This window comes from Diadema setosum, chromosome 3 (assembly GCF_964275005.1).
Source record: "Diadema setosum chromosome 3, eeDiaSeto1, whole genome shotgun sequence".
Classification (NCBI taxonomy): domain Eukaryota; kingdom Metazoa; phylum Echinodermata; class Echinoidea; order Diadematoida; family Diadematidae; genus Diadema; species Diadema setosum.
This window is the reverse complement of record NC_092687.1, coordinates 34,275,548-34,291,484: the sequence shown is the minus strand read 5'-3', so window position 1 is coordinate 34,291,484 and position 15,937 is coordinate 34,275,548. Positions and strand designations below refer to the sequence as shown.

Below are 15,937 nucleotides of genomic sequence, written 5' to 3'. Positions count from 1 at the left end.
GCACCCCCAAATTGACAAAGTTAGCCAAAAAAAATCAATTTTGGCACAAAAATCTCACGGGATTACATAGTAGCCTCTACTATTTGGGACGAACATCTTCGGACGTCTTGACCCACAAAGGTACGTGAAAAACGCTGAAAAATGATGTTAGTTTTCGAATTTTCGACCCATTTTATAAAACAAATGATGCACAGGATTATTTCGTGGCGTTAGAGGAGGCGTAGCTCACTCTCGGGTATTTACAATGTAGTGCAACCAGTGGCGTATCTGGGGGGGGGGGGCAAGGGGGGCACGTGCCCCGGGCGCCACTCCTTGGGGGCGCAAAAAAACGAAAAAAAAAAAAAACGAAGAAGAAGAAAAAAAGAAAAGAAGAAGAAGAAGGGAAAAAAAAAAAAAAAACTCGCCCGGAAGGGAGGAGGGAGAATGGCGGGGGGGGGGGGGGGCAAAAAACCAAATCAAACAAGATAAAAACTAAACATGATGATGACGCGGACAAAATGACAATGTTTATTGTGTTCACACAAAAATTCCATGTTCTGTGAGCTGAAATACAGAAATTTTCGGCAAAATGTTTCACGGAGCAGCGGCTGCAATTTCTTTCGTTCTGAAGCGATCGCCAATTGGATCAAAAGAAGGCGCCAACGGTTTCGAACATACGGGAGGGGGGGGGGGCGCAAAAAAGCCCGAATCAAACAAGATAATAACAAAACGTAATGATGACGCGGAAATATACAAATTTCGGCTCACTCGCTCGTACTAATTTAGATTATTTTTTCAAGTCCTCGGTTTGTTGGTATAAATCGTTATCTATAAGGCCGTCACTATTATCTTGATTAGAATTGTAAGATTTAATAAGCAAAAAATGACAAGAGTTTCATGATTTGTAAGCTGAAATACAAAAATTTTCGGCTCGCTCGCTACGCTCGCTCGCCAAAATTTGTATAAAAAAAGAGAAGAAGATAAGAACAAAACGTGACGATGACGCGGACAAAATGACAATGTCTATTGTGTTCACTCATGTCATTTTATATTTAGCAGGAAAAATGTTACACGGAGCAGCGTCTGCAATTTCATTCGTTCTGAAGCGATCGCCGATTTTATCAAAAGAGGACGCCAACGGTTTCGAACATTATTATATATACGGGGGAGGGGGGCGCAAAAAAAAATCAAAAAAGATAAGAAAAAAAAAACGTAATGATGACTCGCTCGTACTAATTTAGAGTATTTTTTCAAGTCCTCACTTTGTTGATATAAATCGTTATCTATAAGGTCGTCACTATAATTGTGAGATTTAATAAGCAAAAAATGACAAGAATTCCATGTTTTGTAAGCTGAAATACAAAAATTTTCGGCTCGCTCGCTGCGCTCGCTCGCCAAAATTTATACTAAAAAAGATAAGAACAATACGTGATGATGACGAGGACATATACAAATTTCAGCTCACTCGCGCGTACTAATGTAGAGTATGGTCCTCAGTTTTTTGGTATAAATCGTTATCTATAAGGCCGTCACTATATCTTGTTTAGAATTGTAAGATTTGGTAAGCAAAAAATGACAAGAATTCCATGTTTTGTAAGCTGAAATACAAAAATTTTCGGCTCACTCGCTGCGCTCGCTCGCCAAAATCTATCAAAATTCATTACATTTAAATCACCCTCAAAAGATCCCTTTTAAGTGCTTGAAAAAGCTCATGTGGACCTTGTTTAAAGTCCCTACCGGGATGGGGTTGGGGTTGAAAACTTTTTCAGGAATTAGGGGCGCAATTTTCGTGCTTGCCCCGGGCGCCGTTTTCCCTAGATACGCCACTGAGTGCAACATGCACTCGGCTTCGCCTCGTGCATGTTTCACAATTGTAAATACCCTCGAGTGCACCACGCCTACACTAACACACTCTATCCTCTGCATCATTTGTATATTATGCATACTGTCATGTCATCAATGCGCCGTACTGCACTGCATGCATGCTGTGCGCGCGCCTTGGAGCTGTGCGAGTAATTGTGAGTTTCAGTGAGCATCGGTGAGCTGAAGATATTCGATTATAAGACATTTTCTGCATCATAAGCGATGAAATGCATCAAACAGTCGCCGAAATTAATCATTTAGGTTTAATCGACCCATGTAAGTATTCCTAGTAGTTTTTGTTGAAAAGTTAACGAAATATAGCGCCGAAACGGCACCGTTTTGTACAACTTCTCGATCTGAATGCGAAGATGTCACAGCCCAAACGCTGCACGTTGGGGCTCCGTAGTTAGGGCCTACTAGGCTACTGGGGTCTACCGTTACTTTTACATTAGGCTGAATCGCCGGTTGTTCTGTCTTTACTCAGTTTTCTATTTTTCTAGATTTGATTCGGCTAGACATTCTTAAAGTTTGTTATATGAAGAATATAGAATCTACCGGTTAAACGCTAAATTATAACCATTTAGCCCTAGAAATAGATCTGAACTTAGATTTAGATCTGTGATCTATAGGCCTACATTACTACTATCACAATACTCTTACTAACTTGCTAGACATTTATAGGCTATAGACTTTATTAGACTTACCGTTAGTCATTGGATAGACAGGTTAGGCTTTACGTTGTTCTTAGATCTACTATAACAGTACCACTAGGCCTAGATCCCCAATAGACAGTCTAGTTCTAGATTTAGCCCCTACCTGGATATAGATTCTAGAGTCTAACGTTAGACTAGAAAATCTAGAAACTAGTTTTCTTTGATTTACTAGTCTGTTACAATGACGCCCCAAAATAGACCTAGACTCTAGACAATCGAGTAGAAAGAGTTCGAGAGTTCTCGTACGTTTAGGTCTGCGTAGATAGTAACGGTTAGAACACTACTACCCTAACGTTAGTACCGGTACTGTAGAATTAGGCTTACAGTAGTTGAGTCGACACAAACGAGACCTAGGGTCTATTTTTTTTTTCTAATAAAGCTGTAAATAAACTTTTAGTCAGGCCTATGCTGCTCCTAGTATTCTTTAGTTTAAATAGAGTTTAGGCCTTCAGCCAAAAGGGTCTAGGCATTCTCATACTTTGGGCATAGAGTAGGATAACGATGACAGCAGTAGGCCTTTCGTATGCAGATTCCTACGTACCGCTCTACTAGTCTCTAGATGTCTATGACTAGTGTATCGTTAGGCTTGAATTGACTACGGTCTAGACGGTCTACAGAGTAGTACTTGTAGTCATGATGAACAATATAGCTTAACATCTAGAACTTAGTCTAGTATTATGCTTAATCCAAATGCAATGCTTCATGAGATCGACAATAACCAAAGCAGCAGCCAGGCTTTTGATGTAGCAGTATCTACTTCTTGTGCCGCTAAATAATACTGAAACATGAACACAGACTGACAAAATTCGGCGAAAGCAAGTTGTTTTCCACATACAAATGAATGGATAAAATGAAATTAAATGTGAATCAATATTGATGACTTTATACAATACAAATATTACCAAAAAAAAAATGTACTCGATCTAAAATGTTCATTGTTTTGACACTGCATCCGCTGAATAGTTAGGGGTGGATGGTAAAATCCGATAGACAACCCGCAGAAAATAGACCGAGATACGTAGTTCTGGTTGATAGACCACGTGTTTATCAGCCAGAACTGCGTATCTCTAGGAGATACGCAGTTCTGGCTGATAAGCACGTGGTTGACGACAAAAAGAGATACGTAGATCTGCCTGAAAAAAAAAAAAAAAAAAAAAAAAAAAAACCGCATGGCCAAAAACTTACGCAGTTCTGGCTGATCAACCCGGGCACGTGACCAGAGATACGCAGTTCTGCCAGATTACGATCGCAAAAATTTGGCGTCGATTAAGGACGTTCCTCAGTTAAAGTGAAATCCATGTCATTTTCTTGAAACTCTCCATTCCATAACGTTGACCCATCCGAAGCCCAAATATGTACATAAAACCAAGGGTCATGTGCTTGTTTTTCTTCAACGGGACTTTGAAGAATATGACTAATCTGCCGTCCTGTACCAAAATGATAGCGTTACAGGATCAAGACCATGATTGGCAACAAAATCTGCAAAACTTAAATCCCCGTAATTTTTTCAAAATCAACGTTATTTTCTCCAAATTTGCAAGAATTGCAGAAAAGGGTATCTAAAACGAGGAAAAGGTTTTAAAGTTAGGGTTTACACTCTCATTCTCGAGCAAGCAGCGCCTTCACGCGGCAGAAAACACCGAAATCTCTCAAATCCTTCTCATCGACGTTTTCTGTTTGTTTGTTTGTTTGCTTTTATTTTTGCATTCAATCAGATGGAATTTGAATGCAAACTTCGAAAAGTACAAAGACAAAGAATAACAAGTGCAGTGAAATAAATCGATAACAGTACATAAATAGATACACATAGGTGATTGCATTGATCAATGTAGATACACAGAAACATAAAATAAGATATACAGTATTTTTCAGTAAACAACATAGATAATTGAATGCAGGAGACCACCATCATAAGCGATTAAGCTTGAAATGGATGGAGCCCTCATAAAATGACTATCCAACGACATAACTCTCTTGGATGAAGGTGTTCAGGTGAGTGCAGTGCAGTTGCAGGTGAGAGTGCAAGGTGCAGTTGAAGGAAGAAAATAGAGATTGACAATAAGATGACAATCTATACTATAAATATTTGTTAGCTCAATTGGTTTGGAGAATATAATTGTATCAAATATCGTTTAAGTGAAGCTTTCAAAGAATAAATACTTGAACAAGACTTTATGTTATCCGGGAGATTATTCCAAATGTCCGGACCCGAATGTGTTATAGATTAATGTGTCACTAATAATTTGGGATTCAAAAGGTGGAAATTTCTACATATACGAGTAGGGTACAAATGGACAGAAGTATTGAACCCAAACATGTTATCAAACGATGATGAAAGTTGATCATGTATATATTTAAACATAATTACTGCTACTTGAATAATATTCAAATCAAAAAGCTTCAATGTTTTAAACTCATGAAATAAAGAATCAGTATGAGCCAGAAAATGCGATCCTGTACAAATACGTCTAACTTTCTTTTGTAATTTGAATATAGAATTTATTTTGGTAGAGCCGCAAGTACCCCATACAACAATGCAATAACTTACATATGGGAGAAATAAAGAATTATATAATAGAAATGAAGTTGAACGAGGAAGAAAGAACTTCAGCTTGGAAATTATCCCAATATTTCTAGAAATACACGTTGTAACATAATGTAAATGCTCATTCCAAGTCAAACTTTCATCTATATATACTCCTAGAAATTTTGAATTCGTTTTCTTTTCTAACGGGATATCATCAATGTTAATATGTATCAACGTATCTTCATTATGAGAATGAAGTTTGAAATGAATAAAATGAGTCTTTTTTATATTCAAAGAAAGTTTATTAGACTTAAACCAATTTGATACTTTACTAATTTCAATATTTAAAGTATCATTTAAAATCTTAAGATCTTTATGAGAATAAAAATTTGTATCATCAGCAAACAGAACAAAAGAGAGAAGAGAGGATGTATTTATGATATCATTAACATAAAGAAGAAAATAATAGTGGGCTCAGAATTGAGCCTTGAGGAACACCACATTTAGTTAAAAGGGGGTCAGATTCACAACCATTAATAAAGTAACATATTGTCTTCTATTAGATAATCTTTAAGCCATAAAAGTGCTTGTCCTCGAATACCATAATGACTAAGTTTGGCGAGTAAAATAGAATGATCAAGAGTTTCGAATGCCTTACTCAAATCACAAAATATACGTGCAACATGTTCTTTGTTTGCAAAAGCATTCGTAATTTTGTCATAAATTTGTATTAGTGCTAAATCGGTTGAATAATTTTATTGATAATCTTTATTGGTTGGGAATAAGTAAATCATACTTACTAATAAATTTAAGAAGTCTATTGTTAGGGGTGATAGGGGTGAGCAAAAGGACAAGGTTCATAAAACTTGTGCTGTACATTCAAAACCCATGTCAATTTCACAAAACTTTACAAAATTGTAGACAGAGGCTTACTTATTCCAGAAAAACAATCAAAAGTTGGGGTTCATTGTGCTCATTTTTGTGCTAGCAGCGCCCCTATGCGACATATATCATCGTAAGTCCCAAAATCTGGTCAGGAACCTATATGCAGGGATGCCCTGACAGGGTGGGTTCATAAAACTTACGGTGTACATTCAAAACCCATGTCAAATTCATGAAAATTGACCAAATTGTAGAAAAAGGCTTACTAATACCAGAAAAAAACAATCAAAAGTGGGGGTCCATGTGCTCGTTATTGTGTTAGCAGCGACCCCACGCGACATTATAGTAAGACCCCAAAATCTGGTTAGGAACCTATCCATGGTCGCCCTAACAGGGTGGGTTCATAAATCTCATGCTGTACATTCAAAACCCATGTCATTTTCACCAAACTTCACCAAATTGTAGAAGAAGGCTTACTTATTTCAGAAAAACTATGAAAAGTGGGGGTTCATGTGCCCGTTTTTGTGGTAGCAGCCCCCAATGCGATAGTACGACCCCAAAATCTGGTTAGGAACTTATCCAGAGTCGCCCTAACAGGGTGGGTTCATAAATCTTATGCTGTACATTCAAAACCCATGTAATTTTCACGAAACTTGGCCAAATCATAGAAGAAGGCTTACTAATTCCAGAAAAATAATTAAAAGTGGGGGTTCATGTGCTCGTTTTTGTGCTAGGAGCGCCCTCATGCGACATATAATCATCGTAAGTCCCCAAAATCTGGTCAGGAACCTATGCAGAGATGCCCTGACAAGATGGGTTCATTGGGCTTATGCTGTTCATTCAAAACCCATGTCAAATTCATGAAAATTGACCAAATTGTAGAAAAAGGCTTACTAATACCAGAAAAAAACAATCAAAAGTGGGGGTCCATGTGCTCGTTATTGTGTTAGCAGCGACCCCACGCGACATTATAGTAAGACCCCAAAATCTGGTTAGGAACCTATCCATGGTCGCCCTAACAGGGTGGGTTCATAAATCTCATGCTGTACATTCAAAACCCATGTCATTTTCACCAAACTTCACCAAATTGTAGAAGAAGGCTTACTTATTTCAGAAAAACTATGAAAAGTGGGGGTTCATGTGCCCGTTTTTGTGGTAGCAGCCCCCAATGCGATAGTACGACCCCAAAATCTGGTTAGGAACTTATCCAGAGTCGCCCTAACAGGGTGGGTTCATAAATCTTATGCTGTACATTCAAAACCCATGTAATTTTCACGAAACTTGGCCAAATCATAGAAGAAGGCTTACTAATTCCAGAAAAATAATTAAAAGTGGGGGTTCATGTGCTCGTTTTTGTGCTAGGAGCGCCCTCATGCGACATATAATCATCGTAAGTCCCCAAAATCTGGTCAGGAACCTATGCAGAGATGCCCTGACAAGATGGGTTCATTGGGCTTATGCTGTTCATTCAAAACGCATGTCAATTTCACCAAACTTGACCAAATTGTAGACGAAGGCTTACTAATTGCAGAAAAATAATTGAAAGTTTGGGTTCATGTGCTCGTTTTTGTGCTATAGCAGCGCCCCCATGCGACATATATCATCGTAAGTCTCCAAAATCTGGTCAAGAACCTATGCAGGGATACCCTGACAAGGTGGGTTCATAAAACTTATGCTAGCTGTTCATTCAAAACCCATGTCAATTTCACGAAACTTTGCGAAATTATAGACAGGGGTGTGAGAGCTGGTTAAAAAAAAAAAGTCTGAAAAAATCTGAAGTGAATAAGGTGCGCGAAGCGCACATCACGAGCGCGAAGCGCGAAGTCCCATAGGCCGGGGTCCAGGGCCCGCCTAGGGCCCTGGAAGCTCTGGGGTTCTAGATGCTCTTTGGTGCAACTTAGGCTTATTTTGGAGACTATTTCCATCAATTTCAACTGCTGTTTTTGAAAATAAACACTTTAGTTGTTTTTGAGAATAAACACTTTACTTTCTCCATACCTTAGTACCTGAGGCTTGAATCTTTGCATCTGGGACAACCACTGTAAAAACACTTCTAAATAATCTGCTGCCTGGCAACTGGCATTTGCTGGTAACAGGTTGAAAAAAAAACATTAGGCAACTCTCAACTTTGCAGTGAAATCCAATTCTATACAGTCATGTATAACAGTTCAAAAAGTGTTTGTGAATTCAAATCTGCAAATTCAATTGTCCATGTATAAAATATACAGTAGGTGAATCCGTTTGCAATACATGTCAATCTGCTGCCTCACTGTCTGATACCTGGCATTTTCTGGTGACAGGTTGAAAAATCATCAGCAAGTCTCAAAGTTTGCAGTGAAATCCAGTTACAGTTGAATATAAAGAGCTGAAAAGTGGTGTGTTTTGTGTGTGTGTGTGTGAAATCAACTCTGCAATTAAACTGTGCTACACCTGTAGTTTGGAATACAATAAGTATGTATGTTACCAGATAAATCTAAAGGCATCTTTTCTTTCTCTTTGCATGGTTGCTGATATCTCGACTAGCTCGTTTGAAATGCTTGAGCTTTGCTTGGGCCTTAGAGACATCAGGCTTCTTCTTGATGACCCCTACAGTTGTCATGTGTGATTCTCTTTCCTTCTTGTGGTCTTCTTTTGCTTCTGCATATCTTTGATAGGCGCTACGCATATTTTTACAAAGTGTACTGTTGACTGGTTTGTCCAAAGATGGTAAAGAAAAATACTGCAAAGCGGTCTTCTTGGATGGTTTTAGCTCAAACTTGACTGTTTGCACAGCTGAAAAGCTGTCTATGTGAATACTTGGTCTGCTTGTGTTTAGAGTTTCCTGCATAATACTAAAAGATGATTCCACAGCTGGGTTATGGAAGGAGCTCAAGATGGCAAAAATCATCTTTGTAAGGTGGGGGAATGTCTCGGACTGCCTTGTCCAGTACTTGACGATATCATCAGACTCCTCACTTCCAGCTGCATGAAGTTGATACCTGCGACCTTCGACATCAAATTGATCATTTTCCTCTTCAGTGTGGAGAACATTTGTTACTAGGCCAGGTAGCTTCAAAAGACTCTTGAGTGTGGCTGTATGACCCCTGCAGCATGGATCAAGTGCAGAGACAGTTTTCAGAAGATCATTGTTCAAAGGCATTTTCTTCTGTAGGCAGGTCCCACACTTTATGTATGCTTTCAGTAGTTTATTTGTTACTTCCTCAACTAGTGCACTAGGAAGGTTTTTCCTGATGTGTCTACTCAGGTAAATGTCATTGGTGTCTAGGTGGATGGCAGTATCATCTATCTGCAGCTTGGCAAGTCTCATCGAACTGATGCCCTGGAGTTTCTCTGGTTTCATGAAACAACACAGAAATTTTTGAAGCAAGTCACACTGCTCGTCATTCAAGAGATGAATCATACTTGCATCTCTCTGAAAAAGCATTACATAGCTCTTCAACATTGGCAACACAGATGTAAAGATATGAAGCAACACTTTTGTCTTGGGGCCCACGAAAAACAGTTTATGAAGGATTCTGTTCGTTCTTTCTCTTCCTTCCTTGGTCATCTTTTTCTTCTTCATTGAGTTTTGCATGTTCCTCAATGCAATCTGTGTGTTGTCATCCACTTGGTGCTTCTTGAAAATGTCACTGACACATGAGGCATATTTCCTACGCTCAGTATCACTGAGGAAAGAGAAGTACAAAATAATGTAGGCATCCCACATTCGCTCAGTATCTACACTCACGTCATAAACTGACAGCCATCTATGACTGACGTAGCGTTCTGGCATTGTTCCTTTGATGGCCAAGGCATCACAAATTAAAAGCAAACAGCTCTCTTTTGTCAGCGAACCATTTGAAATCATTATAAATGTTAAGCAAAAGATATTCAATATGCTGCTCGAATGGTTCGGAGAATGCCTTAGCAGCATTATGTGCATGATGACATGTGTCGCCATCGATGTCCAAGAGGTGTGGAGCCTTGTTGGTCCTGATACGTGTTTCTAATCCTGTCTTGGAACCTCTCATGACGTTGCAGCTGTCCATGAGAATGGAGATAAGGTTTTCCCACGGAAGCTTCTTTTCTTCAAACACTTTTACTAGTTCGTTGTAAAGTGACTGGCTGTCCACTTTAATTACTTCAAAGGAAGTCAAGTGCTTAACTACTATTTCTTGTTGAGATTTGCTGTAGTAACAGACCAAAACTGATAAAACATGTTTATTTGTTTTGCTGGTACATTCATCAATGTTTAAGGAGAAAAATGACTCTTGTAGATCCTTGACACATGCATCAGTGAAATGTCTCCCAAGTCCATGGGTCATTTTGTATGAAGCTGTTGTTCTGTCCATAGACAGTCTATCTAAAACTTGCTTGTCTTTTGCTAGTGATTTACTGAGATCAATTAGATCTGGAACAACTGAATATGGCAGGGATTTCTCTGCTGCAAATGCTAAGAGGGATGCCTCCGCTGTTAATACTCGGTCTGCAAGAGACACTTGGGGTTCTGGAATGGTCGGAGTGGGATTTGCTGCAGTCTTCCTGAAGGCAGGATGGAGACCATAACTGGTATCTTGACTGGATTCAGGGGGCTTCTGACCTGTTATGAATAAGTAGAGAGAGAGAACAAATGTTAAAAAATGATAGAGAAGAAAGAAAAAAATAATAAAGAAGAAATGACGAACTTGTTAAAAAAGCCAAACAGTAGTTCTTGTGATCAAAATTATAGTAAATCATGAAACTTGTGTTCAAAGCAATGTTTTTAATAAAACTGATTACAAAAATATTACATTTTGTGCCAAAATCAGAATAAATAGAATTCATATGGACAGTACAGTACTTACATGAATCTCTATGCATGGGACACAGGTAAAATTTGATTGAAACCATCAGATACCAAAGGCCACAATTTTAGTCTTTAGACAAAGACGTAGGACCGAATGATTATTTTAAAATGCATGGCAATATTCTGGCAAGATAGTTTAACCACACATTTCTTTAAGATATAAAAATGAGCAACTATGAAGATGAGTGTTCCAACCTACACGTATACACCGATTCGAATTGAAGAATATTGCATTGTATCATCTGCCATATCTGGGGGCTTCCAAGAGCACAACAAAAGACCAGTATTCTATTTAATTCATGCAATGTTTTAGCTAACAATACAATTCCAAATTATTCAGTAAACTAAGATAATCTTTGAATGATAAATCATCCACAAGTCACAGCTATCATTTTCAATCTATTCAGTGAAGAGAAGGAACAGAGTAATGGTCTGAACGAAATGACAAAGCTTATCAGGCAGAAGAGTGTTTCCTTTTCTCAAATTCTCAATGGCAACATGGGACTTCTTTTTCACATGTTCTTCCAGAGCTTTTCTACCCCTTTTCCCGTACTTTAACTTCTTATTGCACAATATGCAAAGTGCATATCCTGTTTTTTGAATCTTGCGGATGGATTCACCCAATCGCTTTCCATCGACAAAATATTCCATCCAGTTCCAATTCCATGGGTTGGTAACTGATGCATCACATTTGTCTGCTCCCGTATCAGGGTCATCCCCTCTTTGCACAATTACACATTTGTGTCCAACAACTCCTGCCACGATGACTCATGTCCAATGTAGTCTTCAGATCTGGAGAGAAAAAAAAATAGTACAATGTACGGTATTGAAACTTCTGAAACAGTCAAAAAAATAAAATAGATTAAAAAATAAAGATATTCAATGAGTCCATTCTATCAAATTCAAAATAGCCAAACAATCATGCAGAAATGTAGGCTCCAAACATCCATGATGATTACAAATAAAAGCCAGGATATATATTTTAATCTGAATCAGATTTTTTTTTTTAAATGTTTGTTTTACTTTTATGTTAAGTGCTGTCTGGGGCAAACTATTTGTATAGGGCCCCATTTTCTCTCTCTCTTCTTTCTTTCTTTCTTTAAATCAACAGCAACAACAGAATTAAAAAAAAAAAAAATCCTGAGCTATGCGATCGCTGGCACCCGAAGTCACGAAAGCGATGTAGGGCCTAAACTAAAGTTGGTTGTGTGTGGTGTTCATGTGCTTGACACGCCGGCGATCATCTTCTCCGTGTGTGTATCAATATGTATACATGCATTACACACGAGTGTGGCTGTATCCAGCGACTCAGGTATCGGGCCATGGCTACAACCACACTCGTATGGCTGGATGGTAAAGACACACGCGTGTTTTTTGTTTTTTTTTAAGTTAAACAGGATTCAAAAATTATAGCTCAGTAGATCAAAAATAAATCGAAAATAATAAAATTCCATAGGGTCAATCTCAAAAATTCCACCACACACGAGAGAAACACAACCAACATCACCGCTCAGACTCCGGTTATCGGTCTTTACATGAACGAATGCCGGAGTACCCGAAGCGCTATAGAACGCAGACAGCCGATGGACACGGCTGCATATAGGAGGCCCTAGCCGTAGCCCCGGGTACGCTCTCGTGAAAGCGAAGCGGGAGCTTGAGCAAGCGCGAGCTGATCGCAGCAAAGGCGGCCCAAATACCAATAGGTAGGAGTTCACAAAATCACAGGAGTACATACAAATACTTTTTATTATTGAAAAATCGTTATCAGACAGAAAAAGGGTACGATTTACGATAAATTACTCACGTTTTCGGTCGTTTGGATGAGCTCCACTTCCCCACTTGTGTTCTCGCAAGCGAAGTCTCGTCGAGTTGAGATCGAGCGCGCGCACGCTACGTGCACAGACTCTATACAGCCGTATGAATATTGTCTTTGCAGTCAGTTACGCGGTACTACTTGCTTGGCTACGATGAGCCGTGGTTTGTCGGCATGTGCGAATGTAGAGCTACTGAAAAAAGGTTTATTTCCGTGGTTTTCCGTCGTAAGAATACTAGCTAACTTCAGTTAACGTTAGCGCGGCTCACGTGCGAAGTTTATGTGCTTTTCTACGGACAATTATGCCTGAGCTGAGAACTGAAGTGTTCCGCTTTTCTGAAGAGCGAATTTCCGACTCTCGGATCTCGATCCGATGGGAAAAAAAAAAAACGCGGAAAATGTAGATTGGTGTTTGAGGGAAAAAATCGAAATTCCGCGTAAAATCGGAGATTTCACAGCCCTGTATAGAAGAAGGCTTACTAATTCCAGAAAAAAATACAAAGTGGCGGTTCATGTCCTAATTTTTGTGCTGGCAGCATCCCCAGATGATATAAATCACCTCACCGGACCCCAACATCTGGTTATAAACCTATCGTGGGTGTCCTGATTATAGATGGGGTTCGTGAATGCCATGCTGTACATTCAAAACCCATGTCATTTATCAAATTGTAGAAGAGGGGTTACTTAATGCAGAACAATTGCAAAAATGGGGGGGGGGGGTTCATGTGCTCGTTTTAGTGCTAGCAGAGCCTCCTTGCGACAGAAATCATCGTAAGACCCCCAAATCTGGTCAGGAACCAATGCAGTGATATATACCCTGCTAGGATGCATGAATCTCATGCGGTTCACTCGAAACCCCATTTTCTGAAAAAAAACCCACACACAAACAAACAAAAAACGTGTCACAACTGCAGTGATATGGTGATATTATGTGGATGCAAGCGTGGAAAACTCCATATTATTGACATGCACGCTTGTTTGTTTGTTTGTTTAACCCACTTGCTGTAACCATGTACAGAAAGTGATAATGGAGGAAGAAGAATAATTATAAGGAAGTTTTAGGGAGTTTTAGATTTAAGGGAGTTTTTGCATTAGTCTGACGGTCCTCCAAAGGAAAAACAAATCTTAATACAATGACGTTGATTGTAGATTGCATGTGTTGGTTGTTGCAGTGGTTGGTAAAGTGCGTGTTGTAAGCTATGGAGATGTACCTCCCCCCCCCCCCGAAAAAAAGAATAATTCTTTGATTCTCCTTTGTTACACCAGATTTGGTAATAAAAAAAAATTAAATATGAATGGTGAAAGTGATGAATTGTCTTGTTTGATAACACTTTCGTGACCTTGTATTTTGTAACCAAAAATAAAAAACCCAATATTTTGTATTACTATACTAGTAATGACAAGTTTAGATCTAATTTAGATTAATTCTTAACAGAGAATCTCAGATTGCAACTGATTGACAAATTGCCCTACATCGACGTAAATAAGCACTGAATTGATCAGTGTTTTAGTAGTAGCCATGATAAAAAATCTGGGCGTACATACTCGAGCAGGATTCGAACCTACGACCTCCTGATCACCGGACAGGCGTCATCTCCACTAGACCACCGAGCTTTCGCCCGACAGCAAGTGTTGGTTCTAATCCTTATAGCATGCAGCGGGTACTGCTTTGTTATTTGAAGAAAAAAAAAAACCCACACACAGATTGTTTTAGCTGCCAGACCCAAGGATGAAATGTGTGTCATATACTTGTTTTGTTGTTGTTGTTGTTGTTGTTGTTGTTGTTGTTGTTGTTGTTTTTAACACCTAGTCCAATAGACTAGTGAGCCTTAGACCCCGACTAGGGCCTATAGGCCCTTGGTACCTTAGCACTCGATTTTATCTTGCATGTTGATGAACAGATAATGAACTGCGTGTCACAAAACAGATCTATGGATTGAAAATGAAACAGCTCTGTTCCACTTCCAAGCTTCGCGATTCCGTCAATCAGTGTTGTGCTACAATGAACATGTATATGCGGTTCGGACCGCTGAACTTTGCGTAGTATGTACAGATTGTAACGCGTACAGTCTGCACGCGAGCCGAGCGAGGCCGCCCAGCGCGGCTGCCCGGCGCGGCCGCGGTGGGGTATCCTTACGTACGTATCGGGTATCCTTACGTACACGTACCACACTCTAGCTCGATCTACTAGCAGCTGCTCAGCTCAGCTAGCTCAGCCCATCACTCGTGCGTGCGTTTCTACCCTCTTTGATACGTCACTGACACCTGCGCAGCTAGGATGCGCACAAACTCAACTATGGAACGTCCTTAATCTGACAGAACTGCGTAAGTTTTTTTAAATTGGTAATTTTTACTACTTAGAAAGGTCAAATTGTCATTTTTTTTTTTTGCTGGAAATAAATTCTTTAGACCAATTATGACCAAGAAAAGAGGAAAAATGCAACTCATCGTATCTCAGTTAAGAAAGGTGTAACATTAAATCTTTAAACCCGATTTCTGGCGTAATGTGTTAACTCTTTATGTGCCATGGTGGAAACCCCCTGTGTGCCACGTTATTCTGAGACAGGAAGGTAATCATGCTCTGAGAAAGAATTCTGTTTTTTTTTTTCCAATTTGTATAACTCCTACAAATTTCTGTTAAGGCGGGCGTATTAGTAGGCAAAGTTAAAGAGGAATGCCATGCTTTGTTTTGATACTAATTGTATGACGAATCTATTTCAAATTTTTCTTTTGAATGACGAGTTGCTACATTACTGTAAAGGCATGACTTTTGCTCGTAAAACTGTGACAAAAACTTAGAGTGTACAAGCAAATCTAGTTGGGAACGCTGCTTGATAGTCAATCACCACAAGCCGTATATGAGAGGAACAAAAGCACGAGAGACGCTTTCATTGTGCTGCGGGATTAGTGGTGATCAGTGATTTATCGATTGGTTTTGGCGGCTTTGTTTGTTGAGCAGAATATGCGAAGTTGGCACGCCGTCGACTGAGTCGGACGTGCGAACGTGGCACATAAAGAGTTAAATGAGATACACAGTTATGCCAGATTACGGCCGATTTGGCCAATACATCACTTGACCCATTATTTGACCATTGAAGCTAAAAAAAAAAAAAAAAAAAAAAAAAAATGACATGTTTTAGATACGAGGTCTTGTCACCCCAGCGACGCAATGCAGATTCGATTGCAATGTTGGTATGACAAACAGAATACACCGGACAATGCCGAAGCTCGGTGGGGTTATACTACACTGTACTTCTTTACTGTTCATGACTACAAATATCCAGATATTAGAGTCTTATAAAAAGTTCACATAGATTTGATTCGATCACTGTGAC

At 39.2% G+C, this 15,937-nt stretch overlaps 2 pseudogenes; both read right to left on the bottom strand.

Moving 5' to 3' along the window:
• Positions 1-8,437: 8,437 nt before the first annotated feature.
• Positions 8,438-10,268, bottom strand: LOC140246805 (uncharacterized; annotated as a pseudogene).
• Positions 10,269-10,417: 149 nt separating this feature from the next.
• LOC140246804 (uncharacterized) overlaps positions 10,418-15,937 on the bottom strand; it is a 58,812-nt pseudogene continuing 53,292 nt past the window's right edge.